The sequence below is a fragment of the Medicago sativa genome, chromosome 2, assembly GCF_051527215.1.
Source record: "Medicago sativa cultivar Bolivia chromosome 2, Bolivia_mono, whole genome shotgun sequence".
Taxonomy (NCBI): Eukaryota; Viridiplantae; Streptophyta; class Magnoliopsida; order Fabales; family Fabaceae; genus Medicago; species Medicago sativa.
The window spans coordinates 32,822,785-32,842,749 of NC_140750.1; the positions used below are offsets into that span (position 1 = coordinate 32,822,785).

Sequence of the window (19,965 nt, forward strand, 5' to 3'; positions counted from 1 at the left end):
TTTAACGAGTTTTGTTTACAACAAATTGCATTAAATTAAATGGTTAAAGTTAAATAGACCATTCTGAATTTTTGATTGGTTTAACAGGGGATTCCCTACACGTAACCATAGCTTTAACGTTTCAACTTTGAAACATGATTCGTGCGGTAAAGAGTGTGTGTTGGATAATATATTAGATTAGATTATTTCTAAAAGAGAGAAAAGTCATATAAATTTACTTAACAACATAATCATTTTGTTTATAGAAAAAGGCGGGTAATATATTTTATCACTTATTTTTAACACATAGATGAATGGAAGAAGGGGAAATGTTCTACTATTTAATTGGTTGGTTCTTTTAACTAATTACTAATGGCATAGTATTAATTAAATTTAAAAAAGAAGGTGAATAGACGAAGGGCATAGTATTAATTAAATTTAAAAAAGAAGGTGAATAGACGAAGGAAGAGGAAGAATGAAGAAGGGAAGATGTTTTAGATGTGAATTGAATGAAGAGTATGTGAACTGAACGGATTGAAGAAAATATTGGCATCTCCAATTTGGTTTTATATTTTCCCTGGCTTGTTGATGCTCTAAACGTCTCTTTAGAGACATTAGCTTGTTTTCATTATTTTTTTACCTTTTCCCCACTTGAAATAAATAAAAAAAACTATGATAAAAAAGTAATTTTCTCACTTTTTTATAAAATATTTTAAAATTGATATATATATATATATATATCAAACTATAAATATTTTTTTGATAAAAATATGAATTTAAATTGATGTAATTAATCCTTGATTTTAAAATTTGAATTAATTGGAATTTGTACAAGTCTTTCTTTGATGGATAATTGACAAAAAGGACTTTTTTTGGATATAGTGGACAAAAATGACATGGATATCACATTTTAGAAGAGAAGCAAACTCCCTTGAAAAATACAAGGGTGAGAAGAGAGTTAAGATTGGAAGAAAATAAAGAGTGTGGGAGAGAGAAAAATCAAAGGACACACATGGTGAGTAGTGGAAATAGGTGGCTAGATTCCCATACATTGTGTGTGAAGAAGTGGCAACCTTTGATTTTTTTTCTTTTCATTTGGGTATATCCAAACATTTTGTGATTGGGATCGTGCATTTGCTCAAAATGAGAATGTAAAAAATAACATCCTTAAAAAAAAAAAAAATACCTAAGTGCATATGCTAGTTTTTTTTTTTTTTTTTCGAGAGATAGGGCTAATACTCGTGTTGTCAAAAAAAAAAAAAAACTACCTGCATATAATTAATTTGCTAAGTGACGAACCCCTTTGAGTAGATGTTTCCGTTGCAAAATGACACATGTGACACTACACACCCCCCAATTTTTCAATTTAATTTAAAAGTTTAACAACTAAAATTTGTAAAAAAAAAAAAAGTTTAAAAAATAATTGATTTACCTTTCTAAAAACAATTAAATTGAACTAAAATTGAATTAAGGGGAAAATAGAAAATTTGTTGAGAGAAATAAAGGTGCTCCCTGCCGTAAATTATAATTGTTATTATAGTGGCTAGTTATTACTATTATAGTTTGAAAAGAAAACCTATCGATTGGAAAACACAATCATACCACACGTATATATAAATACAAGGCTGAACTCCAATGACATAAGCCAATAAGCCTAGCAAAGGAAGGACAAAAATACAGAAGAGGGAACTCAGGAAAGCAACAATAATCAAAGAATACTTAGGTTTTGATTCAACTCTAGTTCAAGAGGTGAGTAATCAAATTATTATATTAGGTTTTGATTTAACCCTTCCATGGTATGCTGATTTGGATTTTGAATAATAATTTGTGAGATATGATTTACATCGATAAAATAAAAACCTAACTAAATTAAATTGAGAATTTTATGAATTTCAATCATTTATTAGTTTCTGAATTACTGATGTATTTTTCATCTACTGATGGATTCTGGGATTTTCTTATACATATATAGATTAGAATTTGATTAAGCATATGGAAGCTATTTTATTGCCTCTCGTTCCACATTTTATAATGAAAAATGTTTTGGTAACCCATGGGAAGCTTGGTAACACTTTAGAGTGCATCTATATGTTACTGGATATAGGTGTGTGTTAAATTATAGGAGATTGCTATATTTGTATTGAGGTATAACATTCTCTATATACATATAATTATTAAAGGATTGTGCTATTTTTCTGATGAGCATTGAAAGCAAGTGGCAATCTCTTAGAACCAAATCAAAGAGATTGTTTTTAACCATCGAATTAGATGAATTTGATTTTTCCATTTAGAACCAAGTCAAATTTTGCAAATTCAGAACCATTGGTCGTAATGTTGCTTTGTTATGTTTAGAGTAGGTATTCACTAGGAACATATTTCTATTGGCCTTTCCATTCATTCAAAAAAAAAAAAAAAAAATAGACATGGAATGAAGAATATTAGGGGCTGAAATTGTTTAAATTACTTGATGAATCCCTGGTTCTTTTTTCAGTTTATTTGAATTAGCATCCAAATATTTTAATAAATGCATAATATTACGCTAGTTCAACAATTGAAGAATTAGATGACCATAAATAACACTAACAAAACACTTTTTTTTTTTTCCCTTCAGGAAATGGAGCATGGGCTAAGATATTCTCCATATGAAGATCAGAAGAACACTCCTTTAACTTTGATTATATTTGCTGTTTTCGTTGGTCTTACTCTATTAGGAGTTTGTATTTGGATTTTATATATATGTATTAAAAAATGTAAGTCTAGTCCTAGTCAACCAAATTGATAGCCTATGCCTATCTATCTATAATAAATAAATATATATGTTGTAGTCTCAAATCTAATTAATGCTAGAATAATTCAAATTTCCATTACATGAGTCTAAGTATACACCTTCCATATCTATATTTTAAGAAATCATTCGATTTATTATTACGATTAAAATGATATCTAAGTAATGCAAAGAGAGTGCTTGCAAAGTTCATGCAATGATTTCAATCGAAAAATTTCCACCCTAAATTCTTCGAACTCATTTTCGGATTCCATTTCAATCAACCAAATTCATCTGCGAAGAAGAATTTGTTTCACGATTTTCATGTGCTTGAAAAAGGACCATGCCAATCTTCAATCTTATATTGTTCAATTTCAAGAGGTAAAGCATCGCTATCGTTTTCATGTCGATGATATGCATTATGTCTCGGAATCGTTCCTCTCTAGAATTTTGATGGAGTTGAGGTCCATTTTCAATTTCATTCTCTCTGTTTGATACTTTTGTTTATTGATCTATGATTTGTCACTTTGTTTGTAATCTCAATTTGGGTGTAACCTCATTTGTTTTAGTTTTATTTTCTATTTTATTTTATTTTCCTTTAGTATTTCTTGATATTGTTTGATAATGAATTAAAATAAATAATTAAATTAATCAATGTTTATATAAACAACTTAATTAAGTGCTTATAAGTGCTGGTGTTTATGTATAAGCTAATTGGATAACAAAAGATAAAATAGTGTCGAAATGTTTTGATATAAGCTATAAGTTATTTTCATAAACCGTCATGGAGAGCTTATGTAAATAAGTTTAAAACAACAAAAAACAGGGACACATCATAAGCTGATTCCATAAGTTCTTACAAATGGTCTCATAAGTGCTTATGTCAGTAAATAAGTTCTAGTAAGTTGATCTAAACAGGCTATTTATATTTGAAATATGCTTGAAGTGACTAAATGTGTATTTGTCGGACAAATAGTTGAAATTATGAAGATGATGGGTAAACTGAAATCATGATGGTTATTTCTTTAGTCTCTGTTGGGTATTTTGAAAACTAATTTGATGTATTAAATATCATTTAGAGAATTTTAAAATGATATTGCGGCAGTTTGGGGGATCTTTTCGCATGTTTACTTGGTTATTTCTTATTACAAATGTGAATCCAAAAACTAATTTTAATTATCCATTTTCAGTTGTATTTCTTAAGCTTATTTTTATAATATTGCTAAGTTCTTCTATTAACAGAAATGAGGATATGATAGTTAGATATGCCATATTGTAGTATGATTGTTTATTTATCTCAGTTGCAATATTATAAAAATAAGCTGTACGTGGGGACCGTCGACACCGTGAGTGGAGATCCTCTCCATTTGTGTAAAAAATGGCCATCTCAATTTTCCTTCATAAAAATAAGACACGTGGATAATTAAACATCAATGGTTCTGATTCATTCATACATGGTTTATTTTATATTTTCTTTATTTTAATAAACAAAACATTGAAAGCTTCGCCTTCTCATTCCTCTATCTCATTCTCTCTCATTTGGAGTTCATCCTTCCAGAACGGAACCGTCCCAAAATTCTTACGAACTGGTTCAGTCTTGTAGCACCGCTGCGCGCCGACTGTGGTGTCGCCATCGAAGGGATCTTATTGAGTTGTATCAATTGGTCTGTTTATATCCCATCATCCCAATTCCCAACTCTAATTTGTTATGATTTATGAGTAAATTAACCAGAAGGTCATGCGACTGTATCAGCTATATACATGTTAAGGATAGTATAAAGATTAAAACAAAATTTCCAATCACAATATAAAGAAAGAAGCATATGTTAGATGGTAAAGGAAAACCACTGTGTGAATGGATAGAAAGATTAAAATATTGAAGAAAATAAACCGAGGGGCCAGGGGGATTGAAAATCATAACAGTGAAGAGAAAGCTTAAAATTGAACTTTGAAGCCTGAAATAGTAAGCATAACACAACATTCACAGAGAAAGACACAATAGGTTCAGACACGAGGAGACAAGTGGTGGCAAGGGTTGCTACTGTTGTTGACGGAAACCGGCGAAGGTCACAGTGCCGACGGTGGATGGTGTGGCTGCTGAACCTTGGGAAAGGAAGGGTCGCGAGATAAAGGAAGAAGTTTTTCTTTTTTTTAATTGATATGTTTAAGAAACTATTGTGGACCATTGATATCTTAATTTGACAGGTGTCATGATTTTAAGAAAGGAAATTGAGATTGCCATTTTTTCAATAAATGGAGAGGATCTGCACCCCGACACCGTTGCCTGACCCACCTCTTGTCAGTGTGAAATTCTCCACCGTGCTTATCTCAACACCGCGTTATGTATTTTTTTTCTTAACGAACGATTACAGAAACAACACTCTCTTTACACTGAAGATTGAAACCAAAAACTTCAAATTAGTTTATGAATTTGTTACATCTAAATAATGAAATTTAGTCATGATAGAAGTTTCTGTTGCTGCTCTTGTCATCAAATGGGATTTGTCGGATTGGTTAGGGGCTGATGTATTTTAGCTTTGTGATGGCTGACTGTTTTATGTGGAAGGGTGTTGTTTTGAGGCTAGTTCATGTTTGGATCGGTTTGAATTGATTTGCTTTGTTTTAGTGCTCTTTGTCCCTGGAGTTATTTTGCAGTACAATAGAGTTGTAATTCATTAGTTATTCCAGATGCTCGCCAAATCTGAAAAAAACCAGTAGAATTGAAAAATATTAAATTAAGCATAAATAAAAAATATCCTTGAGAGTAGTAAGGAAATGCATCGTACTAATTAGGTACGAAAATCCGAATTTGTGGAAAAAATATGTAATATGGAAAAAAGAAATAGCACTCGAGATTTTATTCTTTGGGCATTGGGATATCTTGTTAGAGTTGTTTTCCTGTCGTGTTTCAGTGTTCAGTCCTTTCGTAATTTGTATCAATTCTAGGTCTTGTGTTTAAATTGTTGTTAATAAATTTTGTTTGCAGATAAAAAAAATTGATAATGTTGTTTGTGCTTTAAGAAAATCCAAACACCCGCAGAAAATGCAGCAATACCAAAAGAAAGCAGCTGAAAAAGAACTTAAAACTTTACAACAGAAAATATTGTGTTAAGAACATAACGATAACAGTAACAGCAGCAACAACACCTTATGTTAGCTTGTATTGGTTCACATAACTATGTAGATAGCTATTGGAAACAATAATCTTTCATATTTTTTGCTCTGATTATGTGTCTCTTATAGTTTTGGTTATGGTTACTTATGATAACTAGTCACATTTGACTCATTTGTTTGAATCTTTTCTTTTTGCAGGGACATTAAGTTTTTATTTGATGCTATGTGATATTGAGATCTAGAGAGGGTTGCAGAACCAAAGGTTCTTCCTCAGACCTTGCTTGCCCTTGTTGAGGTATCTGATGACTATAGACCAACGCGGCAAAATGTTTCGTGTACACGTGCAGTTTGTCCAAGAGAAGTGAATGAGTTATCAAAATCAGGAGCTATCCCTATGACGTATCTGGCCTCCACTAATGAAGAACATATATGTGATTCAACACGCAGTCCTCTCAAGAACCTCTCCCCCAAAGCATCTATAAGAACACCAAAGGGAAAAACCTCTACACTTGAACTCGAAGAATTCTTATCTGATATCAAGACATTGGAGAGCAACAATGATTCATTTAGGGTACCTGATCCATGTTCATTTGTTGGATGGTTAATGAAGAGCATGTCATTTGTGCTAGTGGGTTATTTTGTGCTTTGGGTTGTAGTGCTTTAGGACTTATGTAATATTTAAATTTCAAATGTATTGAAGAAAAGGATAGCTTCTGCCCAATATCATTGATAATGATTCTTTCAATGTCAATGGTACAAAAATCATTTCAACTCACAATATTATCTTCAAAAACATAAAAGTTCAGAAACACATAATAACTTCAGCAGCAGTTCATCAAAAAAAATAAAATTGAGCAGCGTAAAAACTTCATAAACACAAAATACAAGCAGAAACTCGATAACTTCAAAAACAATCATCTGCTTCCAAATTATTATGGTTGATCATTCAGCTGGTGTTGTGCCTGCAAAATAAACACCGATAAAATAATTTATAATTTTGTATTAAAATTCTACTAAACTAACAGAAGATATAGTAGAATTTACCTGCAAAAGTTCAGAGTACGCAACATTTTGGTTTATGACAGCATGGTATGGAATCTACAAAAGAATTGTACTGGATACCAAATGTAACACTCACACTAAACGTATCTAGAAAGTTTAACATGTGCGTTAACTTTAGTACTAGATACATTAAAATTTACAACAATAAAACTTCGAATAAATATCTTATACAACAGTAAGCGTTCGTACAATAATGATACAACTCAACTTTTCTAAAGCATAGTAAATGTGTCCTTGAATATCCATACCATCCTGTGTAACACCCCGAAAATTACATGTATTGATTTAATGAAGTTAATTAGAAGGATTCTTGATTTTTGTTTATTATAATGGTGTTATGATGCTAGAATATTATGTTAGATATGAAGAAATAGATTTATGATGATTAATGACGTGCTAGGAGGATTATTATGATGAAAGCGAAAAATAAATAAAGTAATATAGAGGCGGGAGGTGTAGAATAGAAGTTTTAATTAAGTGGGGGAGGGAGAAGTAAGAATAATGGAAAATAAAATAGAAAGAATAATAGTACGAGGCTAGCCCAAGTATAAATAGAGAATTAACAATCAGAGGTCTCACTTTTGCTGAAACGTAGAAGCAAGAGAAGAAGAGAGAAGAGGAGGAGAAAACCCTAGTTTCGGAGAAGAGAGCCGGAAAGCTGTGACTTCGAAGATTCGAGGTAAGGGGGAGATTCCTACCACTTTAGGGTGTTAATCTATGATGATTCATTTATTATGATGTGTTATTTATGATGGAATTATGGTAATGAACAAAGGTAATTATGTTGTTGAACGAATGAAATTTATTAGATCAATTTAGGGTTTACAATTTGAAGTTTTTAATCTTGAAAGAGTAGGTAATCCAGTGAGATAATGGGAAAGTTAGTGTTTAGTTGTTAGGGTAACCCTAGGTAATGTCCCCTATCAATTTAGGATCAAATGAGGTCAATAACAGAGGTTTATAGCCAAGTTAGGAGCAAATTCGAGGATAAAAACGATGTTTTCTGAGTTCTGAAATCGTCCCAACCGTGCCACGATTGAAGCCCAACGTGCCACGATTTTTCCAGAAACGAAACCCATTTTTAAGTTGTCCAAACGTGCCACGATGGAAACTCAACGTGCCACGATGCAGTGTGGACTTAGACTATTTTTGACCTATTTTTATGCCTCCAAAGGGTTCCTAAGATGTATAGTAAGGCCCCAAATTAATAAAATTAATTGAGATGGATTTAATTAAGGGTTATAGGAGTAATTTCTTTTGCCATAACGTATTTAAAATAAGATGGCCATCAAAAGTGTTATGGAAGAGTAAAGGCGGAGATAAGATGAGTTAGAAATAACATGAACTATAGCAAACCAAGAATATGAAGATAGGATTCTAGGGTATAGACGACAATAATGGGGGACTAATACATGAGGATAGGATCTTAAGAATGTAAGAAGCTAGATGTATAGATGGAAACCATTATGTGGAGAATGGAATAGTGATTGAGGATGAAGGATATAATGTGTCTATAGAAGTAAAAAAAATGAAGAGAACGAGGGTAAATTAAGAATGGATGTGGGATCTAAATATGATGTTGGTTTGACAAAAATGTAAACTAATATGTAGATATGATGTTAAACGATGGATGCGATATTCAAGTTATAAGATGATGAGGTATGATGATAGTATAAATGTCGAATGATGATGATGAACGACGTAAATAAAGATGCTTATGAAAGACTTAAGGGGAAAGTAGAGTGAGATGTAAGAGGGTTATTCATGAACTAATAAATATGAAAATGATAGTAAATTATAGTAAGGGATGAATATAGTGACGAGGCTATATGAAGAGTGTGAACTTAGGAAAGTTGTCAGGTTGATGCGGAAAGGAGTCAAGGTAAAAGGGTAAAGATAAAGACACGACGAGGCGTAGGTGAATGAGGATTAGAGAGGAGTAGGTTAAATAAAGAGATGTGGTGAAAGATGTGATGAATATCGAGTTACTTATGATTAATGATACAAGATCATAACAGTTGAAATAACGAGGATAAATTTAGAGAACTGATTACAATGTTAGGGTTGTTAGGATGAAATGCAAACTGAGATAGGAAGTTGTGTACGAATTAAATGAACGGCGTGAGGGGTAGTAAGAGCGGTGAGTCAGGATATGAATCTAATAGAAGGGGGTAAGATGAATGAGAAGAAAGGTAAGGGATAAGATAAGAAAAGATGATTGTTTTAGGAATAGTTCATAAACAAGAGACAAAGATAATAGAAGAAACTTAGAATAAAGATTGAGTCTAATGATTTAAACTATACTTTTAATGGTACAAACCAAGTAAAATTAGTGTAGGATGTTAGATGACTAAGGTAATAGACGATAATAATGATGAATTTAATAACTGACGATAAGGTCTTATGACTTAATAAGTCTAGTCGTATGGACAGACGTTATTAAGAGGAAAGACGAGGGAGTAGTAAAAATCATAAAGACCTAGGATGAAGGATAAGGTAGGTTACTAGGAGTAAATGGTGCAGAGAATGTAGAAGAAACCAAGGATGAGTGTAGGTTCTAAACATGACATGAATTCTAATAAGAGAATGAGTTAGATATAATCAGATGAACATATGATGTTAATTAACGATAATATGTTAATGATGATGTATAACGACGTTATGATTGTTAAAATGACGAAAGACGAAGAATGATGAAAGATGAATAATGACGAATGATGAAAAATGACGAATGACTATGACGTAAAGATGATGTGTTGTTTATGTGTCTTTCTAAATGATGTTTGGTGAGTCTTCATGCATCATATCATACTGCATAATGACGAATGACGAATGACGAAATGTATGTTTCAGTAACACATCTCTGAACTACATTATTATGACAATAGGATCCGGTACCGGCATGCATGTAGGTCTAGGAATGAAGTACGTTGCATATAGGTCATGATAGGTGAACTGTGATATGTGCTAATGATGTGAATATGGTAAATGTGTTAAAGGTGTGCATAAGATGTATGTGTTAATGATGTTTATGAAATAAATTGTATGAGTATTCATGATGAATGATTGATGATGATATGATGAATAATTGATGACGATGTGAATGAAGGACCAATGATGATAAGATTATCTGCTTTATTATTCATGTACCCCAATATATGTTATGTTGTGAATTCTCACCCCTTTGCTGTTGTTTGTGTATTTTGGTGTCTGTATCCTTGGGGTACAGACACTCAGGACGAGGAGTTTTAGCTTTGCGGGACGCTTAAAAGGTGGCAACGGGTATATACTCATGTAGTTATTATTTGTGATATAAAGTAGTCGAATAAATACGTGCTCTGATCTGTAACACTAGGTTGGGTTAAACGTTAAATGTCCCTGGATTATGAAGTTTAAGCACTTTGATGTTTTATGCTATTTTTCTTAAATAATTTTAAAGACAAGATATTTTATAATAATGAAATTTTTATGAAGGATCTTCCGCTGTTGTATCTGATTCTTTATTATTTTATTACGTAGTAAGATTAATGAATGTGTGTGACACCCTTTTTCGTTACAACCATGATTATTATTATGTAAAATTATCGTCGGGAATTAGGGTGTTACATCCTGCAGCGGGTACGAACGATCACTTGCTGAAATATCCATTCGGCTACTAGCTTGCTAAGCCAACCTGTTTATCTGAAACAAATAAGGATTGGGATGAGACTTAATGTCTCAGTGAGTTCTACCTAAAACTAGGCTATAGGTAACCTCGGGGGAAACCTACGGTCACCACGTGTCTACAATACAACCTGACGGTTGATTATACGTGTGTGGTCATCCTTTCCTAGACGGTCGTGCATACTAGACCCGTCATAGGTTCTTCTTAACTTGCTATAGGCCTTGCTATCTCTATACGTGTCATGGCGGTCAAGGGGAATCTAAGAACGCTATGCCAAGATACACTCTACGCATCGAAGCCTACACATACCATAATCATGACACGATTCTAAGCCGGACGATTAGGGAGAACCTAAGATCGTCGTCGACATAACTTTCTTTACTTGCTCTACTTGCATAAATACGTTGTATCTAACAACATATCATATCTTGACATACTTAGGAATTTTTTCTAACATACTAGTTCTTGACGATCTACGTCAAAGCTCTATGACATAACATATACATTGTTTTATCTTGGTTTTCGGGTGTCAAACATTGATTACGTTTGAACCTTTTTAACCTTTGATATCTCATTTTTCTTGGGAAGGGAAAAAATAAGCAAAACCCTTGAGAATCGAGGTCCGGGAGTTGTTTTCGCTACGGGAAGGTGTTAGGCACCCATAACGACTATAGTATCATATAGGAACCGTCTTTATTTTCTACGCGCGCGCTTTATTTTTAAATGCTATTTCGAAAGTGTTATTTACACCTAAGAGTTTACTAAGTGAAGAATTGGAGGGAGAAGAAGATGTTTGAATTTTTATTTTAATTAAATTGAAGGAATATTGTTTCCTTGCCTACGTACCCTTTTAAGGGATCAAATCCACCGTAGTTCTCTTCCAAAAAATGTTTTTTGTTTTTGTTGGTTGATTTTTAATTTGAAAATTGGAATTTTGAAGAATGGAGATTGAGAGGCCTTAAAGGCATGAGATTTTAAGAAAAAGTGAGGTTTGATTAGTTATTTTGAAAAAAAGTCAAGTATGATTAATTTTCATTGAAATTTGATTAAGAAAATAAAAGAGAAAATGCAAAGGAGTTTTGACTCCTATATTTTTGGAAAAGGTTTTCAAGTGATGTTGTTCAAGTTTTTTGGAAAATTGATTTTCTAAGTGTAAAACCTAAGCATTCATCTAAACATTCAATCCTAAACATACATCTAAACATGCATATCCTAGCCATACATCTAAAGTAACCAAGTGAGGTGTGTGCTAGTGTCGGTGCTTGTGTCGGTGTACATCATTAGAGTCCATTGTCCTTTACATCATTGGCCTAGTTTACATTCTATGGTCTCACAAGAAAAGTAAATGACATGAAAGTAACATTACAAGTCCCTAATTCCTTACATACTAAATTTTTGTAAGAAAAATAATATTGCAAGAAAACTAGGCTAGAATATGAGATGAGATGAGCTTATGGAATGAATGAAACATGAAACGAAATGGTTAGTAGAACATGACAATATCAAGAAATAAAAGCAAGTAAAAATAACTATAAAGAAATTACCACAAAAACATAGCAAAAATGATGCAAAATATGGCCAAGATCATACCACAAAATGCAAGGTCCACATGACTTATAATCCTCACATTTTAACACATTTTAAAGACATGAACTCAGATTTTAAACTGGGGATCAAAGGGATGTGAGAGACCATGCATTTTAATAGTGAATTTAAGCATATTTTCCATTATTTATTCAAAAACAAATCTTTTTTTTTTTGAAGACATCAAATTCACAAACAAATCTTGCAAAGCAAGTAACTAAGCACAAGGCACCCACATACAGCAAAAACACATTCAAACAACAACAAAACCTTCACAAATCATGTATCATGAATCAAAACCATCCATCAAGAATTGGAATTGAAATCAAACAATTTTCATAGGTCTTTTACATAAAGTTTCACAATTAAAGCAAGAAAACACCATACTATTTTTTTATCAATTTTCCAACACAACAAATATCATAAAAGGATCACAAAAAATAAAGAAACATGTATGAATTTTTATAGAATTTTTTAAAGGTTTTTTACTAAAAACAGTGGTGTAAGCAGCAAGACTCAGTGTGTATATAGTAAGAGAATAAGCAGAAAACGAAATAGACAGACAAAATAAGCCCAGGCCCAATCCAAGTTGAAAAACGGGTAGGGTTATGGGTCAAAGAGTTGGAGCAGGTAGGATCCATGGGCTATGGGTTATATGCACATATATAAGGGGGTTCTTGTTGGTTTTTTCATTTGAACTTGCACTTCTCTCTCTAACCTACAGGCTGCTCTCCCTCTCTCTCTCACAAAACCAGTGCCGCCCATGGGCTTCTTCTGCGGCGAGCAATAAATTTTCGACGCGGTGGTCGGCCGGCGGCGCCACCGTGTCGGAGCTCAAACTTCGCCGTTTTTTGAAACAAACACCATTTTCTAAAATCATTTTCTTCCTCTTTTCAAATCTAAACTCAAAACTTTCAAAATCCAAACACATTGACCTAGATCTACCAATTAAACTTTCGAAATTTTTAGAAAAGCATGAACGAAAACGAAAGCGATTGTTACCTCGGTGGATCTATTGAGATCAGGAGATTAATCTTTGGAAGACTTCGATTTAAACTTGTGAACAGTTCGCTTCCTTCCTTGAATCAATCTTTGTTTCACCTTCTGGATCTGTCATCGTCCGAAGCTTCACGCGTTTACGCTTGAATCTGATTCGTTACTAGATTGAGATGCTTGCTTGAACACGAACTGTTTCGAGCTGTTGTTGCTGGATTCCCATCCATTTCCGTTGATGATAGGTTCGTTGTTGTTGAACTGTTTGTTTGGATCGGTTGGCTTGAGTCGATTTACAGTGAGAATGAAGGCTGAAACGTTGCTTGTGATTCGAAGTTGTGAATATGTAAGTGATGAAATCAGTTTTGAGTTGTTATAAGACAGTTGTGTTTGATGAATCTCTGGAATTTTTGGATTATGGCTCGGTGATGACGAATGTTGATGATGAATATTGGTGAATTCTGGAAATTTGTGTTGTTTTTGGGAAGAAATTGAGTTTGTTAGGGTTTGAGATTCATGTGTTCTTGATGAGATTCATCGAGTTCATATGAATCTTGATGATTTGATTTGTTTTTGGGTGGAGAGAGAATCTGTAAGGTGTTTCTGATGAGTGTGCAGAAAATGATTGGTGAATGTGATGACTTGGCCTGTGACTGGGCTTTTATAGGTGCCATGCAGTGATTCTGACCCAATGATGTGATGCCATGTGGCACTTGGACTCTAACTAACTTTGACCAACTTTGACCTGCAAAATAACAAACTACAAAGGACCAAAATGCAAAAAACAAGACTTTGAGGACTAAAATGCAAAATAACAAAAGGACTAAAAAGTAATTAAAATAAAATTGGTAAAAAATGTAATTTGTAAATAACGTAAAGTGAAACGATTAAAAATACGGACTAAAATGAACCAATTACTTAAATGAGGTACTTTAAAGTAACCTCTCTCTGTCGAAATTTCGTGTGAAATGACCAAAATGCCCCTAGGGACTAAAATGACTCAAATGCGATTTTTGAAATGAATTTTGACATGGAATTAAAGCAAGAGTTTATACAAGCGAATCAAAAGATTCAAAGACAATTTTTTCAAAGATTGAAAGAAATTTTAACATAGGAAATGACTAAAACGCCCCTAGGGGCTAAACTGACTCAAAATGACTTCAAATGTGATTTTTTTTTTTGAAATGGATTTTAACATGGAATTGAAACAAGGACTTATACAAACCAATGAAAAGACACAAACAATTTTCAAGGACTAAAATGAGTTCGAAAGCAGGAAATGACTAAAATGCCCTTCTTCATGAATTTTGCAAATAATATTGAAATAAGATGCAGAGGAAGGTGCAATTGATTAGAGACAAATTCAAATGACTTGAAATGCAAGAAAAAGTTTTGGATGACTTGAAATGCAAGAAAACATGGACAAATACACATTTGAAAAGATTTGTAAAGCTAAGTTGAGAGATAAAGCAGAGTAAAATGTCAGTGTAAACAATAGCAAATTGGCAATTCTTCAAGAATAATAAACATATATCAAAGATGAAAGAAAATTTTGAACAAGTATTTTTAGGTCCAAAATTAGGGTATAACAGCTGCCCCTATTTAAGTTTCTTTGTCCGGAGAGTCAAGAGAGGAAGTCTTTGATTTAACGGGACGAAGATACTTAAATATTAACATTTGCACTGTTTTTGGACATAAAAATACGCTTCTCACATTTTCAAAAACATAAATGCCATGCACATTTTGATTATGAATGCAAGACAAACAACTGGAGTCTACAAAGCATGTCATGTCACTGGGGATCCAGGTAGACATTGCCAGGGTAGGCAAACCAGGGGACAAAAGAAAGGTACAAGTTGTTCTTTGGATCGAACTTGCCACTTGACCAAGAAATACAAACAAGAGATGGGTACAAGTTGTTCTTTGGATCAAACTTGCTACTTGACCCGGGAATAGAAGTACAAGACAGGTACAAGCTGTTCTTTGGATCGAACTTGCTACTTGACCGGAGATATAGACATATAGGAAGATTCAAGCTGTTCTTTGGATCGAACTTGTCGCTTGATTGAAAACACAAACAGATAGGCGGGGACAAACTGTTCTTTGGATCAAACTTGTCATTTGACCGGAAACATAGGCATGTAAGCAGGTGCAAGCTGTTCTTTGGAGCGAACTAGCCACTTGACCAATAACAAGACATGTAGCAAGATACAAATTGAGAGTAAATTGATATTAACTTGATTTGAAGATAGACATGACCATTATTGTTGGCCCAAAACCAAATTGAGAGTGAATTAGCATTGATTGAGACATTGAATTGAATTGAAAGTTGACATTGAAGGAGACATTGAAAGTTGAAAAATAATCAGGGGCATAGACAAAGACATAGACATAAACTTTGAATTGAATTGAGAGTTTCACAGAGACATAGACATTGAATTGGAAAGTTGAAATTGAGTTGAATTGGAAATTGAAATTGAGTTGAATTGAAATTGAGATTGAGTTGAGTTGGAAATTAAAATTGAATTGAATTGAAAGTGGAGATTGAACTGAATTGAAAGCGAAGATTGGGTTGAATTGAGATTGGGATTGAGTTGAGTTGGGAATTGAAATTGAGTTGGATTGAAAGTGGAAACTGGAAATGCAACATGTATGTATGGTATAACAATATCATCAAATGTATGAGCACATAGAATGCATGATTATGCATGTATGAATGCTTGAGATGCATGATTGGTTTGTAGTTTGGCAGAGAAGTTTCACAGAGACAGACAAAACATTGGAAGATTGGGCACGTAGTGGCTCGCGCTATAACATAAACACATGAAAATCCTCTTTGGAGAGACCGTCGTTGAGAGACGTATCAAAATCATGGCTGAGGGCAATATATCATATCACATACAGAACTTGTAGAAAAGGGGACCCTGGAAGGTTCCTTGATACAGGTCGCCGTTGTTAGGCGTGTCAGTGCTGGGTAAACGTTGGATGTTCGCATCTGTGGTCAATGCTTTTCATATTATTTCATTCTTTCTTTTCATTCTTTCATTTTTCAATTCCATTTTTGCCTGAACCGCCCTTTCGGGTTTTCAATTCAACGGGAATAAATTCTTTTCATTGCCCCATTTTTGCCTGAATTGCCTTCATAGGTTGTCAATCAGCGGGGTGCTCATTTTTGCCTAAGCCGCCCTTTCGGGTTTTCAACTTAGCGAGCTTTTCGTTTGCATTTTTTCAAATTTTCATTTTCATTCTGTTTTTTCATTCTTGTCATTGACCACAGATTATCTTGGGGAGTAACCCGCTTGTAACATGTATTGAAATAGACATTGATATACATTTATTCATGCATGTTCCAATGGAATGTACCCTGTTGCTCAGGTTTGCTTTCAAAATAGACAAAAAGATTTTTCAATTTTACAAGATGTTTGTTTCAGACATTGACATTATCAAATAGAAAGAAAAATATTTTGTATACAGCATTTGAAAATAGAAAGAAAATAGAGTTTCAAACGATAGCACAGGCTCAAACTGATGTAGAAGAGTGAAAGTCAGCCAAAGGCATAACTTCACGAATTTACAAAGCTTGGAAAATGGTAATTTTATTGGTTGGTGGCACATTGAACACGATGACCACTATATTTCATAGAAATTTTGAATTCACAAGTACAGAAGCTTCTGATGAAGACGATCATTGACAGTTGCAGATGCCCCAAGGGGTGATGGTGATTTGCCAGATATAGTTACTTGTCTTTTATTGTCAACCTCATTTTTGCATGAACCGCCCTTTCGGGTTTTCGGCTCATCGAGGCGCTCATTCTTGCATGAGTTGCGTACAATCTCAGCGAGCTTTTTCATATTCATTTTTTTTGTCCCTAACTTTTGCATGGACCGCCCTTTCGGGTTTTCGATCCATCGGGAAGCACATTTTTGCCTAGGCCGCCCTCTCGGGTTTTCGACCTACCACGCTGTTCTTTTCTTTTTAGACAAAGTATTTCTTGACTATATCAGCATTTACAGGATTCGGAAGTTCAACACCATCCATGTGTGTAAGGATCAAAGCACCACCGGAGAAAGCCTTCTTGACAACATAAGGACCTTCATAGTTAGGTGTCCACTTGCCCCTTGGGTCGGGTTGCTGGCTTATTCTTCTTTTCAATACAAGTTCGCCTTCCTTGAATTCACGAGGCCGGACTTTCTTGTCAAACACATTCTTCATTCGCACTTGATACAACTGTCCGTGAGCCATAGCATCCATACGTTTCTCTTCAATCAAATTCAACTGATCATACCGACTCTGACACCATTCAGCCTCAGTTAGTTTTGCTTCCATGATCACTCGAAGAGATGGAATCTCCACTTCCAGAGGGAGAACTGCTTCCATGCCATATACCAAAGAGAAAGGGGTTGCCCCGGTTGAACTGCGCACTGTAGTACGGTAACCATGCAAGGCAAAAGGTAGCATCTCATGCCAGTCTTTGTAAGTAGTGGCCATCTTCTGAACAATCTTCTTGATATTCTTGTTAGCGGCCTCAACTGCACCATTTATCTGAGGTCTATAAGGAGAAGAGTTGTGATGTTCGATCTTGAATTCTTCACATAAAGCTTGCATCATGCTATTGTTCAGATTGGAACCATTGTCAGTGATGATCTTGTTGGGAACACCATATCGACATATGATGTTATTCTTGATAAACTTCACTACCACTTGCTTGGTCACATTGGCATAGGAAGCAGCTTCAACCCACTTGGTGAAATAGTCAATTGCCACTAGAATGAAACGATGTCCATTGGAAGCCTTTGGTTCAATTCTCCCGATCATGTCAATGCCCCACATAGAGAAAGGCCACGGGGAAGATATAACATTGAGAGCATGTGGAGGTACATGAATCTTGTTAGCATAAATTTGACATTTGTGGCATCTCTTGGCATGTCTGTGGCAGTCACATTCCATGGTTATCCAGTAATAGCCGGCTCTTAACAGTTTCCTTGACATAGTGTGACCTGTAGCATGGGTCCCAAAAGTACCATCATGTACATCATGCATTTGTTTCTCAGCTTCTTGTTTATCAACACATCTCAACAAGACCATGTCATAGTTCCTCTTGTATAGGATTTCTCCGTCCAGAAGGAACCTGCTAGCCCATCTCCTCAAGGTCTTTTTATCACTGTTGGAAGCACCAGGTGGATATTCATGATTCTGCAAGAACTGTTTGATATTATAATACCAAGGTTTTCTATTATTCACATCTTCATCAGCTTGATCTGGCATATTTTCAATAGTAAACACATGAGCGGGTCTATCAAGACGCTGCACTTTGATTACGGGCACGTCATTCCAATGGTTCACACGAAACATGGAAGACAAAGTGGCAAGAGCATCAGCCATCTGGTTTTCATCTCGAGGGATATGGTGCAGCTCAACCTTGGTAAAGTATGTCAACAGACGTCTTGCATAGTCACGGTAAGGGATCAGCTTCTCATGATGAGTTTCCCATTCACCCTTTATCTGATTAATAACAAGTGCAGAATCTCCATAGACGTCAAGGTGCTTAATTCTCATATCAATGGCTTCTTCAATGCCCAAGATGCATGCTTCATATTCAGCTATGTTGTTCGTGCATTCAAAGGTTATTCGAGCAGTGAAAGGAATGTGGTGCCCCTGCGGAGTTACAATAATGGCTCCAATCCCTTTACCATAAGCATTGACAGCGCCATCAAATACCAATCCCCACTTGCTATTGGGATCTGGCCCTTCATTAATCAGTGGTTCTTCACAGTCTTTTGCTTTCAGATACATAATCTCTTCATCAGGGAAATCAAACTTAATTGGCTGGTAATCATCAAGAGGTTGTCAAGCAAGATGCTCAGCAAGGATACTTCCTTTAATTGCTTTCTGAGCTTTGTACACAATATCATATTCAGACAACAACATTTGCCAACGTGCAATCTTTCCAGTAACAGCAGGCTTCTCAAAGATTTACTTGATTGGATCCATTCGGGATATCAACCAAGTTGTATGATTCACCATATAATGACGCAGGCGTTTGGCAGCCCAAGCTAAAGCACAACAAGTCTTTTCAAGCATTGTATACCGAGTCTCACAATCAGTGAATTTCTTGCTCAGATAGTAGATAACATGTTCTTTCTTTCCAGTCTCGTCTTGTTGACCGAGAACACAACCCACAGAATCATCTAACACTGACAGGTACATAATCAAAGGCCTTCCTTCCACTGGCGGGACAAGGATAGGTGGTTCCAACAGGTATTCTTTAATGCTATCAAAAGCTTCCTGACATTCATCATTCCATACAACAGGCTGATTTTTTTTGAGCAATTTGAAGATTGGTCCACAAGTAGTAGTCATGTGAGATATGAATCTTGAAATATAATTCAGGCGTCCGAGGAAACCTCTGACTTGCTTTTCAGTTTGAGGGGCCGGCATCTTTCGGATAGCTCGGACTTTATCAGGATCAACTTCAATTCCTCTTTGGCTGACAATGAAGCCTAGCAACTTTCCAGATCTTACACCAAATGTGCACTTGTTAGGATTCAACCGCAGCTTGTACTTTCTTAATCTTTCAAACATCTTTTTCAAATACACAATATGCTGCTCTTCATCACTTGATTTCACAATCATATCATCAACATATACTTCAATCTCTTTGTGAATCATATCATGAAACAAATTGGTCATACCCCTTTGATAGGTTGCACCGGCATTTATCAAGCCAAACGGCATCACTTTATAACAGAACGTTCCTCATAGAGTGATGAAGGACGTCTTTTCTCTATCTTCAGGTGACATCCG

At 34.7% G+C, this 19,965-nt stretch overlaps 2 long non-coding RNA genes across 2 annotated transcripts; one reads left to right on the forward strand and one right to left on the reverse strand.

The window, feature by feature from the left end:
• Nucleotides 1-1,570: 1,570 nt before the first annotated feature.
• On the forward strand, nt 1,571-2,846 carry LOC146946339 (uncharacterized). Its single transcript, XR_015028240.1, has 2 exons — nt 1,571-1,728; nt 2,591-2,846. It is a non-coding gene; the product is annotated as an uncharacterized LOC146946339 (long non-coding RNA).
• Nucleotides 2,847-4,163: 1,317 nt separating this feature from the next.
• LOC146946340 (uncharacterized) lies at nt 4,164-5,006 on the reverse strand. The gene is made up of 2 exons (XR_015028241.1): nt 4,310-5,006; nt 4,164-4,251 (listed from the first exon to the last, which is right to left on the reverse strand). It is a non-coding gene; the product is annotated as an uncharacterized LOC146946340 (long non-coding RNA).
• Between the last annotated feature and the right edge of the window lie 14,959 nt (nt 5,007-19,965).